Source organism: Rhineura floridana, chromosome 1 (genome assembly GCF_030035675.1).
Source record: "Rhineura floridana isolate rRhiFlo1 chromosome 1, rRhiFlo1.hap2, whole genome shotgun sequence".
NCBI lineage: Eukaryota > Metazoa > Chordata > Lepidosauria > Squamata > Rhineuridae > Rhineura > Rhineura floridana.
Window position 1 is genome coordinate 254,088,891 of NC_084480.1, and position 13,533 is coordinate 254,102,423.

Here is a 13,533-nt window from a genome sequence, read left to right on the forward strand (position 1 = left end):
CTGGTCTTTTATTTTTGTTTTTTGTATGCACTGTTTATGGTCTGTGCTAGCTTCAAAGAGGACACTTTTCAATGTGCCAACAATGATCTCATACATTTAATATATCATTGTTCTTAATTTGATGTACAAAGGCAAGATTGTAATTGACATGAAGTTCAAAAGCAATGAGGGATACTAATAAACAGAATACCTTCCATTGTGCTGGCACCTTATTAATACAGTAAGAGAGATGGATGTTTGCTAATACACAAGTTAAAAGTGAATGTATCCACTCTGAGCTGCTGCTAGCATATGTTATCCAGTAGAAATAGAATTCTGCTGAATGCAAAAATGCTAACCAGCTCTTATAGTGTGTTGCTGTATTTTGTCTGCAAACTGTTAATCATCATAGGATATGAAAGTGATTTTTTAAAAAATAAATCATTCCAAATACAATTTGATCATAGATTTTTACATTGTTTACTTATTCATTTGATACCTTGCTATTTGCTTTTCATCAGCAACCAGCTCGGAACTCTCTAGTTTATAGGAAAATTATGTTGAACTGTAGCCAAAATACAAATAATAATGATAATAAAACTACATTCAGCTGGAATAGAAGCAAAAAATTACCTTCTTTTTGTTTCTGGATGTATGCCAACAAAAACTGGGTTTTTTACAATTGGTTTCTCTTTCAATAAAAGACCTGAGTGATAAACAAACAGAACATTAGACAGAGTCAGGCGTCTGCCTGACAGATGCGGGATAGGGAGGGGGGAATGGCAGCAACAGCCCTCCCCCAGCCATTCTTCCTGAGCCTCCCAGCTGTTCTCATTCTCCCATGATGGCAACCTAGCAGCAGCAATGCTTGCTTGTTGCTGGGCTAATCTAGCTGATGGTCTTGCCTAGTCATGTTCTTCCAACATGTCACAGACGTTACCCCTGGGAAAGTTCCTTGACCAAGTGAGCAGGCAGAAAGGCAAGCAGGCCACACTATCCAGCAAGCATCACCCTATGTGGAGGCATTGTTTTGCTAATGCGACATATGTTGTTGCTGCCAATGCTAGTGTTGCATTACAGCATATGCTTGAGTGGGCACCAGGTGTGGTGAAGCATACTGGCCCATCTCCAGTGTTGAAATTAGATTCAGCTGCCAGTGTAATTGGCTACTGGACATGGAAATGCTGTGCAGATTGGGCTGATGGGAGTTGTCACCCAAAACATCTGGAGGGCACTAGGTTGGTGAAGGCTGTTCTAAGAGCATGAGGAATGCCCCTGAGTGTTCCATCTAATAGACCCAGTTCTGGAATTTGATTCAGCCATTCTGCTAACAATGAAATGAGGTTTAGATAAATGGTTACTATCACTATATATAAATCACCAAAAATGTAAATAGCATTGAACAGTATAAGGAAACATCTGCTTCCCTCCCCACCTCCCCCCCCAAAAAAAACAAAAACAAACCCAGGTCCCAACCTTCAAGAAGCTTATTTGCAAAGCCATTTTTCTCCTCATTTTATTGCTCTGCAACCTCTTTCAAAACAGAGGTTCTTATTATTCTTTACAGCATTGCTGCAGCATTATTCAAGGGGTGCTCTTCAACTCTCTTCTGGGAGTCATAATCCTGATGAGTGGACCCTTCAAGCACATACTGAGGATCATAGTACAGATTGCTTACTCCCTGTTGCCCCAGGGCCAATTAATACCCTGAGTAAATGTTGTGATCTCATACATGTAGTATTAGCAAGGCAAGAGTGCAATTGTGTTATTGCCACTGGAGTGAAATGAGGGGGCAAAATGCCCATAATTATTATGCTGTTTGAAAAAGAGTCCATGACTGATGTTTGCAAATCTCTGCTTTAACATGTATTTAATATGAATCCTCCAAGATTAAGTAATACAAATATATAGGGCTGTAGTAAAACATTTAGCAATGAATATATGAATCCTGAGATGAATAGGAAATATTTATTTAAAAAGAAAGGGAGAAGAAGTAAATGTGAATATTGTGCTGTGTTTGTCACTTGACCTGAGGGAAACAGCTGGACCCAATGAAAGGGGTCTTCGAACCAACATGACCAATGAAGGGAACAAATTCCTAGTCTGCTAAGGATAAACCATCTTGTGGGGAAATGAAAAAAAATTAGGATGAGACACTAAATAGTTCAAGGGGGCTTCTGGTAGGAACAGATGCTATTCAAGCAGCCAATTGATAAAAGGATCTAGTTGAGATGGAATACCTGGCAGACGGAAAAGAGAAAGGAGAAACGTAAGTAGAAGTGTAGGAAGCAGACCCGAGACACAGAAGAAATAATGCTGCTTCTTTCTCTCTTTCTTTCCTGACATGGAAGCTTGAAATTTCAGCATACATATATGCTTTCTGTGCTGTAACCATAAATCCTAAATCGAGATGACTTTTCATTGTACAGATGCTTGCTGTTTAGATCCTTTCCTAAGACTCTTGATTCCTATTTTCACACAAACACAACTTTCACCTTGATTTGACTTATCTCCCTTGTTATGATCTGTTCCCTGAAGAATTGTGACATGCACATCCTGTGATCTTTTTCTCATGAGAGTATCAGGCAATCAGAACTTGTTAAATGTCATTAGGGCATTCTGAATTTGTTCTTTTTTAATTTCACAAATCATTTTTCCAATTTTTTCTTGCAAAGGCTCTTTGCAAGGACTTTGTATTTTTGTAGGAACATGCAAATCAGCTCAATATAATGCTTTCCAACTTCATTCAGTCAACTTTGCATATTTTCTCCAACACTGCAATTGCTCAAGCCGGCTGTCCGAAGTCTCCTCTCCCACATGCACACACAAAGCAGCATTATAAACAGCAATACTTTCAGACCTTTAAACTTGGCTTATATACAAAGGTAGCAATGTCCTACTTGTTGACAAGACACTTCTTGAAGGGATGCTGCATGACCTTTGTCCACATTTGCCCCTTTTAAGAGACAATAGGGATGCAGTGTGTCTGCAAGTTTGCCTCTTGTATTGCTTCACTCAGATTACTCTTGGAATGAAAGGAGTGGAAAGACAGATGCAGTCCCCATATATTTGGAATTCATTTGGAGCACTTTAGATCTCATTCGCACAACTAGTTTTCTTATTCTTATTTATTAGACTTATATCCCACCCTTCCTCCCAGTAGGAGCCCAGAGCGGCATCTTGGAGTAATAGCCTGATTGTTGGTCAACAGACCAATCAAGTGTTGTCACTTCACTGGTAAATAGATTACCTTTTTCATAGTTTCAAAATAACCAGAATATAACACTTTTAGAGGACAGCATATCTAACTCAGCTCAGGCTTAGTATTGAACTTAGTTAATTTTCATCCTGGTGAATTTTCTTAGCCCAGTTGCTGTAATATAAACATATAGGCAGACAGGGTTTCTGCCCTTGTGGAGCTCTGTCCCTGCTGCTATATTGTAACTTTCCCAAAGAGCCCCAACGTGCCGTCCTATGCAATTCTGCCTTTACAGCCTTAGCCAAAATTAATTTTGTTCCAACAAACTGGACTGAGTGAACAAGGATTAGGAACTTCCCTGCATAGAGAACCCACTTGTTGCAACTTTTGTTCTCAAACTAAATTTACAGACAAATTAGTTCATGTACCACATCCAAGACATAGGGGAGTCTCCAATTAGCACACCCCATTAGCACGAGGATTTTTTACTTCTCCTCTCTCTTTCACCTGCATGTGCCCCACGTCCTCCACAAATCTACTTTGGAGATTTGAAGGAAGCCCTAGAACAGATTTAGGGGGCACAGGATAAAATAGGATGTTATCAAGTAAATACTATAGCTGCTTTTTTCACACTCCCTCTTGTCTTTATTTCAGGGTTAGGGAACCTTAGGCCCGGGGGGCCAAATGCAGCCTTCCAGGCCTCTCTCACTGGACCTCAGAACTCTCCCCAGGCCACACCCCTTACTGCCCCTGTTTTGTATTCTGAGGGTTGTATTCAACTAAACCCTACTCAGAGCAGACCCACTGAAATCAGTGACCCTGTCTCAGTTGGTCCACAGGTGAGGAGATATAAGCAAGCCAGCTTTCAGAGAGCAAGCGAACAGAGCAAGCAAACAGGGAGAGCAAACAGGAGTTTGACGAAGGAGCTGTAGTGTGGAAAGGAAAAAGGCCAAGAGGGCAATGAAGCCATGTAATAAGCCGTGTGCTCTGAAGGGTTCCATAGCAGTTTGATTGGAAGGGTTGTGGCCTGATAGCCATTGGCTTAAGGGTGTGGCCTGAGAACTGCTGAGGGCAACAAGCAGCAGCTTGGTGTGCTGGGACTTTCATTCTGTTTCCTAACTCCTAACTGAGCAGAGCAAAGGGAGCTGTCTCAGTTGGTCCACAGTGCACCACATACCAGTGGGACTCTCAAGTTTACCCTGAAGTAGGACAGGACCAAGCACAGGCCATTCCAAAACAAAAGGTAGAAGAGAGTATGAACGGGAAGGATACTCCAGTAGTTGTGACCTGCAAGGTGTGTGCCATGTTTGTTTTCTTGCCTGAGAACAACATGGCATACACGTGTAACAAATGCAAACTTGTGGCACTGTTGGAAGAAAAAGTGAGAGGCCTGGAATGGTGAGTGGCCACACTGAGGACTATAAGAGAAGATGAAGAGTTCTTAGACAGAACGCTGGAACAACAGCAGCCAAGAGAAGTGGAGATGGAAGAGCAACAGCATGTGGTAGCAGAAGAGGAGGCTGCTTTGGAGAGGAACAACGAAGTGGAGGAAACTTCGTGGGAAAGGGTGACAGTTAGGAGCAGAAGAGCTAGAAGACACCCTTTACCAGTGGAGCTATGGAACCACTTTCAACCACTCGAGGATGAGACTGGAGGACAGCCTGTGATGGAAGAATTACAGGAGACCCCATGTGACAATGAGCAAGAGGCTGAAGCTCAATCAAGCAGGGGCAATGAAACCATGACCCACAACAAGAAGAGAAGAGTACTAGTAGTGGGAGACTCCCTACTGCATGGGATCAAAACCCAAGTATGCCGAGAATATCTGTGGACTTACCAGGTATGCTGTCTACCAGAAGGATGGATTAGAGACGTGATGGAAGGGTTGCCATCACTCATCAAGCCCACCGACAGGTATCCCTTTCTCCTCATCCATGTGGGAACAAATGATACTGCCAAACGGAGCTATGAAGAAATCACATCAGACTTTGAACCTCTGGGAAGGAAACTCAAGGACGTTGGGGGCCAGATAGTTTTTTCATCCATCCTTCTAGTACTTAGAAGAGGAGTAGAAAGGGAAAGAAAAATACTCCGTGTGAATGAATGGCTGCGAAGGTGGTGCCAACGTGAGAGATTTGGATTCTGGGACCATGGGCTATGCTTCCTGGAAGATGGACTGCTGGCGATGGGTTACATCTCACAAGGACTGGGAAGAATGTGTTTGGCCACAGCATGGAGAAGTTCATCAGGAGGGCTTTAAACTGAATCCTAAGGGGGAGGGAAACGTAAACTTGGTGGTAATGACTGATGAAGGTTTGTGCATAGTAATGGGTGGGCGTTTCTAAAAACGTAAATTCTAAAAGCTCAATGGCAAACAATTCCAACAAGGAAAAAAAGGGGGGAAAACAGCAGAAGAAGCTGATGTGGCTTCACAAAAAGCTTAGAGCTGACCTGAAAACAAAAAAGAACACATACAGGAAGCGGAAAGAAGGCTAGGTCACAAAGGAAGAGTACAGGCAGGTATCACGGAATTGCAGGGATGGTGTCAGGAAGGCTAAAGCTGAGAATGAGTTGAGGTTAGCGAGGGATGCTAAAAGCAACAAAAAAGCTTTCTCCAGATACGTCCATAGTAAAAGACAGAGAAAGGAAATAGTGGCACAGCTACTCAGTGAGGATGGCAAAATGATAACAGATGACAAAGAAAAGGCAGAAGTGCTCAATTCCTACTTTGGCTCAGTCTTATCCAAAAAAAGGGTCTTTGACCCTCCCGGGAAACATGAAGTAGAAGGGGCAGGATTGGAGCTTGAGACTGATAGACAAACGGTCAAGGAATACCTAATCACTTTGAACGAGTTCAAATCAGCAGGGCCCGATAAACTGCATCCTAGAGTATTGAAGGAACTGGCTGAAGAACTCTTAGAACCGCCTTCTATTATCTTTACAAAATCTTGGAGGACTGGTGAAGTGCCGGATGACTGGAGGACAGCTAATGTTGTCCCTATCTTCAAAAAGGGCCAAAAGGAGGAACCTGGGAACTACAGACCAGTCAGCCTAACATCAATCCCTGGAAAAACTCTGGAGCAGATTATAAAGCAGTCAATCTGTAAGCACCTTGAAAACAATGCAGTGATTACTAGGAGCCAACATGGTTTTATGAAGAACAAATCCTGCCAAACTAATCTTATCTCATTTTTTGATCGGGAACCTCCCTTGTAGACTGTGGGAATGCTGTGGACATAATATATCTCGACTTCAGCAAAGCTTTTGACAAAGTGCCCCTTGTTATTCTGATTAGCAAGCTAGCTAAATGTGGGCTGGATGGAACAACTATCAGGTGGATTCACAGTTGGCTCCAGAATCATATTCAAAGAGTGCTTATCAATGGTTCCTTCTCAAACTGGGCAGAAGTAACGAGTGGGGTACCACAGGGCTCAGTCCTGGGCCCAGTGCTCTTCTACATTTTTATGAACGACTTGGATGAGGAGGTACAGAGCATGCTTATCAAATTTGCAGATGATACAAAATTGGGGGGCACAGCTAACACCGTGGAAGACAGAAACAAAATTCTAAGGGACCTTGATAGGCTGGAGCATTGGGCTGAAAACAACAGAATGAAATTCAGCAGGGATAAATGCAAAGTTCCACACTTAGGAAAAAGAAACCAAATGCACAGTTATAAGATGGGGGATACTTGGCTCAGCAACACGACATGTGAGAAGGATCTTGGAATTGTCGTTGATCACAAGCTGAATATGAGCCAACAGTGCGATGTGTCTGCAAAAAAGGCAAATGCTATATTAGGCTGCATTAACAGAAGTATAGTTTCCAAATCGTGTGAAGTATTTGTTCCCCTCTATTCAGCCTTGTTTAGGCATCATCTTGAGTACTGCATCCAGTTCTGGTCTCTGCACTTCAAGAAGGATGCAGACAAACTGGAACAGGTTCAGAGGAGGGCAACAAGGATGATCAGGGGACGGGAAACAAAGTCCTATGAGGAGAGACTGAAAGAACTGGGCATGTTTAGCCTGGAGAAGAGAAGACTGAGGGGAGATATGATAGCACTCTTCAAGGACATGAAAGGTTATCACACAGAGGAGGACCGGGATCTCTTCTCGATCGTCCCAGAGTGCAGGACACGGAACAATGGGCTCAAGTTGCAGGAAGCCAGATTTTGACTGGACATCAGGAAAAACTTCCTAACTGTTAGAGCCATATGACAATGGAACCAATTCCCTAGAGAGGTAGTGGGCTCTCCAACACTGGAGGCGTTCAAGAGACAGCTGTAAAGCCATCTGTCGGGAATGCTTTGATTTGGATTCCTGCATTGCGCAGGTGTTGGACTTGATGGCCTTATAGGCCCCTTCCAACTCTACTATTCTATAATTCTATGACCCTGAGTTAGCCATGTCTATTAACTTTAATGGGTCTGTTCTGAGTAGGGCTAGCATTGAATACCACTCACTGTGTGGGATGTGGCCTTAGACTCTGATAACCCTTCTTGCTTCTCTGGGTGGTGTCAGGCCCAGGGTGAGACTCAGGAACCAGACCAGAGGTTGTAAGTAATTCGTGTTTTATTAGGGTAATGTCCAAGCAAAGACTGCGTCTTCTCATGAAGCAATACAGGGATACAGGTCCTGCGGCATTGGGAGAAAGTTGACAGAGCAAGGGGCTGCTTCCCGCCTGTTCTTTAAGAAGGGGCCAAATGGGCGCGCAACCTTTCACTCCTCCTTAACTGCCCCTCAGGTACTGCCCGCCTTCCCCCCCTTCTCTCCTGCCTTTTCAGCTGTCTGCGTGTGCGCGGTAAGGGGGGAAGCATCACCCCCTCCTGTTTCCGATTCCACTATGGGGGATAGGGGAGAGGCTGATGGTAAACTGCCTGGTAAACTGTCTCACCGCTTTTCTGCTGTGGGCAGCCCTCCATCTTGCTCTGAGCTGCGGAGAAGGGGGGGCATGGGAATGTCCAGGGAGGATTCTGAAACTCCAGAGCTCTCAGGCTCCCCGTTGCTAGGCGACCCTATCACTGTCATTTCCTCTGTTTTGTCTTCACTCCAAAGGGGGGAAGTTCCTCCCCCTTCCCTCTGCCATCCATCTGAATCCTCTTCTCCCAACTCCCCAGGACCCCCGGGACCCCAGCTCTGCCTCTCGACACCATCCCCCCTCCCAAGCTGTGCCCCCCTCCCCCTGTCTGGCTTGGGGCGGTGGGGAAAACGTTGATGGAAAAGTTTCACCAAATCTGGAGCGTGCACATCAGCTGCATCTTCCCAGGATCTGTCAGCCACTCCATAGCCTTTCCAGTGAATCAAGTACTGCAGCTTGTGGCGTCTGATCCTGGAATCTAGGATTTCTTCAACTTCAAACTCAAGCTGCTCATTTATCAGGAGTGGAGCTCCGGGAGGCTCCTCCGGCCGCAACTCACTGGGAGGGGCAGCTTTCATTAAGAGGGATCGATGAAACACAGGATGTATTTTAAACATGTCAGGTAGCTTCAGTCGGTACGCCACGGGATTAATTTGAGTTTCTATTTCGAAAGGACCCACCCTCTTGTCTTGTAATTTTCTACATTTGCCTGGCATCTGGAGGAAGCGGGTGGACAGCCGTACCTGGTCTCCCGGTTGAAGGGGGGGCCCTCCTTCCTGTGCAGGTCAGCAACTCGCTTGTACTCCGTTTTGGCTTCGTTTAACTGCTGTTTCAGTGTCTGTTGCGCCGCTTGCAATTCTTTAAGGAAGTTCTCAGCTGCCGGTACCAGCATTCCTTCTGAGCTGCTTGGAAAGACTTTAGGATGGAATCCATAATTAGCGAAGAACGGGGTTTGTTGAGTGCTGGAGTGCAGAGAATTGTTGTAGGCGAACTCTGCAAAATGCAAATATGATACCCAGTCAGTCTGTTGATAGGACACATAACTTCGTAAATATCTTTCCAAAACGGCGTTCAAGCGTTTCGTCTGCCCATCTGTCTGGGGGTGATGGGCGGAGGAGAGTTTTAATTCCGTCTGCAACTGTTTCCACATTGCTCTCCAAAATTTGGCTGTGAACTGAGTTCCTCGGTCTGAGACTACGCTGTTTGGCAATCCATGCAGCCGGTAGACTTCTTTGATGAATAACTTGGCCGTTTCTTTAGCCTCTAAGGCACAAGGAAGAAAATGCGCCATTTTGGTGAGTAGATCTACCACTACTAAGATGGCTGTCATTCCTTGGGACTTGGGTAGATCAGTTATAAAATCCATGGATAGGTCCTTCCAGGGTTCGTGTGGGACAGGTAACGGTTGTAACAGTCCTGCTGGTTTTCCTGTTTGTGTTTTTGTCCGCAGACAGACAGAGCAGGACTTTACATAGCTTTCAATATCCCGACGCATTTTAGGCCACCAGAAGTCCTTGGCCACGTTCTGAATGGTCTTGTAAATCCCAAAGTGTCCCGCTGTGATGGAATCATGGCACTGGCGTAGGATTCTGAGCCTTAATTCCCCTTCTGGCACATATCTAGCTGTTTTGAACCATAATAGTCCATTTCTCCAGTGAAAGGTTACTTCTGAGTCTTGACCTTGTCTCGTCTCCTGCCAATATTTTAGCATATCTGCATCTTCTTGTTGTGCCTTTTTGAGTTCCTCTTCCCATGAAGGCTGGCATGCTCCCAACATTAATTTCTCTGGCGGGATCACGTACTGAGGCTGGTCCTCGGGTTCACTTTCTTTGTATTGTGGCTGTCTGGATAAGGCATCCGCTCTCTGGTTTTTGGCTTGGGCATGGTAAGTAATCTTGAAGTTAAACCTAGTGAAGAACTGGGACCATCTTATCTGTCTCTGGTTCAGCTGTCTGGCTGTTTGGAGGCTTTCAAGATTCTTGTGGTCGGAGCGCACTTCAATCTGATGAGAGGCCCCCTCTAGATATTGTCTCCAGTTTTCAAAAGAATCCTTGATGGCCAGCAGCTCCTTCTCCCATACCGTGTAGTTCTTCTCTGCAGGCTTTAACTTCCGAGAGAAGTACACGCAGGGGTGCAGCTCCTTCCCTTCTTGGTCTAATTGCAGAAGGACCCCCCCCCGACGGCAAAATCAGAAGCATCTGCTTCCACGACGAAAGGGCGGGTCGTGTCAGCAAAGCGCAGAATGGGCTCGGAAGCGAACCTTCTCTTCAACTCCTCAAAGGCCTTGGTGGCATTCTCTGTCCATTGAAACTTCTTCTTTCCCCTTACGCAGTCAGTCAGAGGAGCTGTTAATTTGGAAAACCCTGGAATGAACTTTCTGTAATAGTTGGCAAACCCTAGGAACCGTTGTACATCCTTTTTGGTATTAGGCAGGCCCCAGTCCAATATACAACTTACTTTCCCTGGGTCCATCTCCACTCCTTACGCAGAGATTCGGTACCCAAGGAAGTCCAAAGACTGGAGGTCAAATCCACATTTCTCTAACTTGGCATACAAGTGATTCTCTCTCAGTCTCTTCAGCACTGTTTTCACATGCTGATCATGATCTTCCTGGTTCTTTGAGAACACCAGGATATCATCTAAGTAACAGATTACATACGTGTCCAACAGGTCTCTAAACACGTCGTTCATGAACTTTTGAAAAACTCCTGGACTTCCACAAAGTCCGAACGGCATGACCAGGTACTCAAATTGACCATAAGCGGTCAAGAACCCTGTTTTCCATTCATCTCCCTCCTTCATTCTGATCAGATTGTACGCCCCCCTCAAATCCAGCTTCGTGAAGATTTTTGCGGAGCGCAGTCGATCCAGCAACTCTGAGATCGGGCAGCGGGTAGCTGTTAGGGATGGTGATCTGGTTCAATGCGCGATAGTCGTTACAAGGTCTGAGTTCCCCCCCTTCTTCTTCACAAACAATAGCGGCGCTCCAGCAGGGGACTGTGAGGGTCGTATGAATCCTCGCCTCAGGTTTTTATCCAGGAATTCCTTCAGGGCCTCCCTCTCAATCTCTGTGAGAGAGTAGATTCTCCCCGATGGGATGCTGGCTCCTGGCATGAGATCAATTGCACGGTCGTAAGGGCGGTGGGGGGTAGAGTCTCTGCCTCTTTTTCATCAAACACATCTTTGAATTCTTCATACTTCGGCGGCAGGGTCACTTGCTCGATCTCTTGCACTGCCCCCGCTAAGGTGTTCTTGATTCCTTCAGGTTGACAGTTCTCCTGGCAATACTGTGAGGTGAACCACACCACCGCCTCCTTCCAACTTATTTTGGGTTCATGCTTTGCTAGCCAGGGCATTCCCAGAATCACCTCGAAGTTCGAGAGATCTGACACGTATAGCAAAATGAACTCTTCATGCCCAGGGATTTGAAGTTTCACTTCCTCCGTGGCTTGTGTCACCCCTCCTGACTTCAGGGGTCTCCCATCGATGGTCTCCACGATTAGGGGAGCGTCCAGTTTCCACCGGGAAATTCCATGACGCTTGACTAGTTTTGCATCAATAAAATTTGTGGAGGCTCCACTGTCAATTAAGGCCGTGGAATTAAACACCACTCCTCTGGAAGTTGTAATCCGAATAGGCAAGACCAACACCCCTTTTGAGGGAGGTTGGATCATTGGGGGGCCTTTATACAACGCTGCCCCCAGTCCACCGGCCTGCACATGGACTGGGTGTTCTAGTTTCCCGACGGCTCAGCTTTCCCCCCTTTTAGTCCACAGTCTCTGGCCACATGGCCCGGCTTTGAACAATAAAAGCATAAACGTTCCCGGCGTCGTCTTTCCTTTTCTTCTTCCGACAGTCTTGGCCTAGCCCCTCCCTGTCCCTCAGTTGCATTACCTGCCATCCCTGCAGTGGGAAGGGTCTTGCTGCAGGATGCCGAGGCTGAGTATCTCGGGACCTCCTGCTTTCTTTCCAGGCGCCTTCCTTCCATCCGGTGATCTATCTGTAGGCATAGCCGGATGAGCCCTGGTAGGTCAGCGGGGGGGGGGAGGTCCTGGCCAGCTCATCCAGGATTTCAGCATTTAATCCACTCCGGTACATAAACATCAGGGCGGCGTCATTGTAACCAGTTTCCTGGGACAGAATTTTAAAAGCGTTAGTGTACTCGGAAACAGTCCCTTTAGCTTGCTTCAGAGCGCCTAGCTGCCGCGCTACTGTTTCAGCTCTTTGCGGGTCTTGGAACATCTCGGTCATCTCCTGTATAAATCCTCTGTACCTTCTTAAGACAGTATCCTTTCTCACGAGATACGGAGTCACCCATTTTGCAGCTTCCCCCTCCAGGAGGCTAATCACGAAGGCTACTTTAGCCCCATCGTCTGGAAATTCCGTGTGCCTGACATCCAGATATAACTCACATTGAGCCACGAAAGTTGCCAACTGATCACTTTGTCCCGCGTATTTTGGGGGCAGTCCAATGGGGACCTTTACTGCGGCAGCTGGAGGGGCTGTTCGCATCTGGTCTATCGTGGCCTTCAAGGTTTGATTATCCGTCTTCAGCACCTTGACTGCTGCTAGCAGGGCTTGAACATCCGTCTGCAAATCAGCTACCTTAGTCCTCAAGAGTTTCACTTTTTCCGTCTCAGAAGTGGGGTTCGTTCCCCCCGCTGCTCCCTTTGACATCTTGTCCCAGTCAAGTGAAGAGAGCGTTGAGGGTGATTTAGGTGGCTCTGTCAAGCTGTCAGGCCCAGGGTGAGACTCAGGAACCAGACCAGAGGTTGTAAGTAATTCGTGTTTTATTAGGGTAATGTCCAAACAAAGACTGCGTCTTCTCATGAAGCAATACAGGGATACAGGTCCTGCGGCATTGGGAGAAAGTTGACAGAGCAAGGGGCTGCTTCCCGCCTGTTCTTTAAGAAGGGGCCAAACGGGCGCGCAACCTTTCACTCCTCCTTAACTGCCCCTCAGGTACTGCCCACCTTCCCCCCCTTCTCTCCTGCCTTTTCAGCTGTCTGCGTGTGCGTGGTGAGGGGGGAAGCATCACCCCCTCCTCTTCTGAAGTTTCCGATTCCACTATGGGGGATAGGGGAGAGGCTGATGGTAAACTGCCTGGTAAACTGTCTTGCCGCTTTTCTGCTGTGGGCAGCCCTCCATCTTGCTCTGAGCTGCGGAGAAGGGGGGGCGTGGGAATGTCCAGGGTGGATTCTGAAACTCCAGAGCTCTCAGGCTCCCCGTTGCTAGGCGACCCTATCACTGTCATTTCCTTTGTTTCGTCTTCACTCCAAAGGGGGAAGTTCCTCCCCCTTCCCTCTGCCATCCATCTGAATCCTCTTCTCCCAACTCCCCGGGACCCCCGGGACCCCAGCTCTGCCTCTCGACAGGTGGAGAGTAGAGTAGGGTGGCTGTGTGTGTGTAGAAATTAGCCTACTGTACAAAGGCAAAGTTTACATTTGCTGCTCCACCTACTTTTGCCTCCGGAATGGCCCAACCCGGCATGTGGCCCT

The 13,533-nt window shown here is 46.5% G+C and overlaps 1 protein-coding gene across 17 annotated transcripts in view; it reads left to right on the forward strand.

The window, feature by feature from the left end:
* Positions 1 to 13,533, forward strand: part of DTNA (dystrobrevin alpha) — a 309,414-nt gene that overhangs the window by 180,443 nt on the left and 115,438 nt on the right. The gene's annotated exons all lie outside the window — the stretch shown is intronic.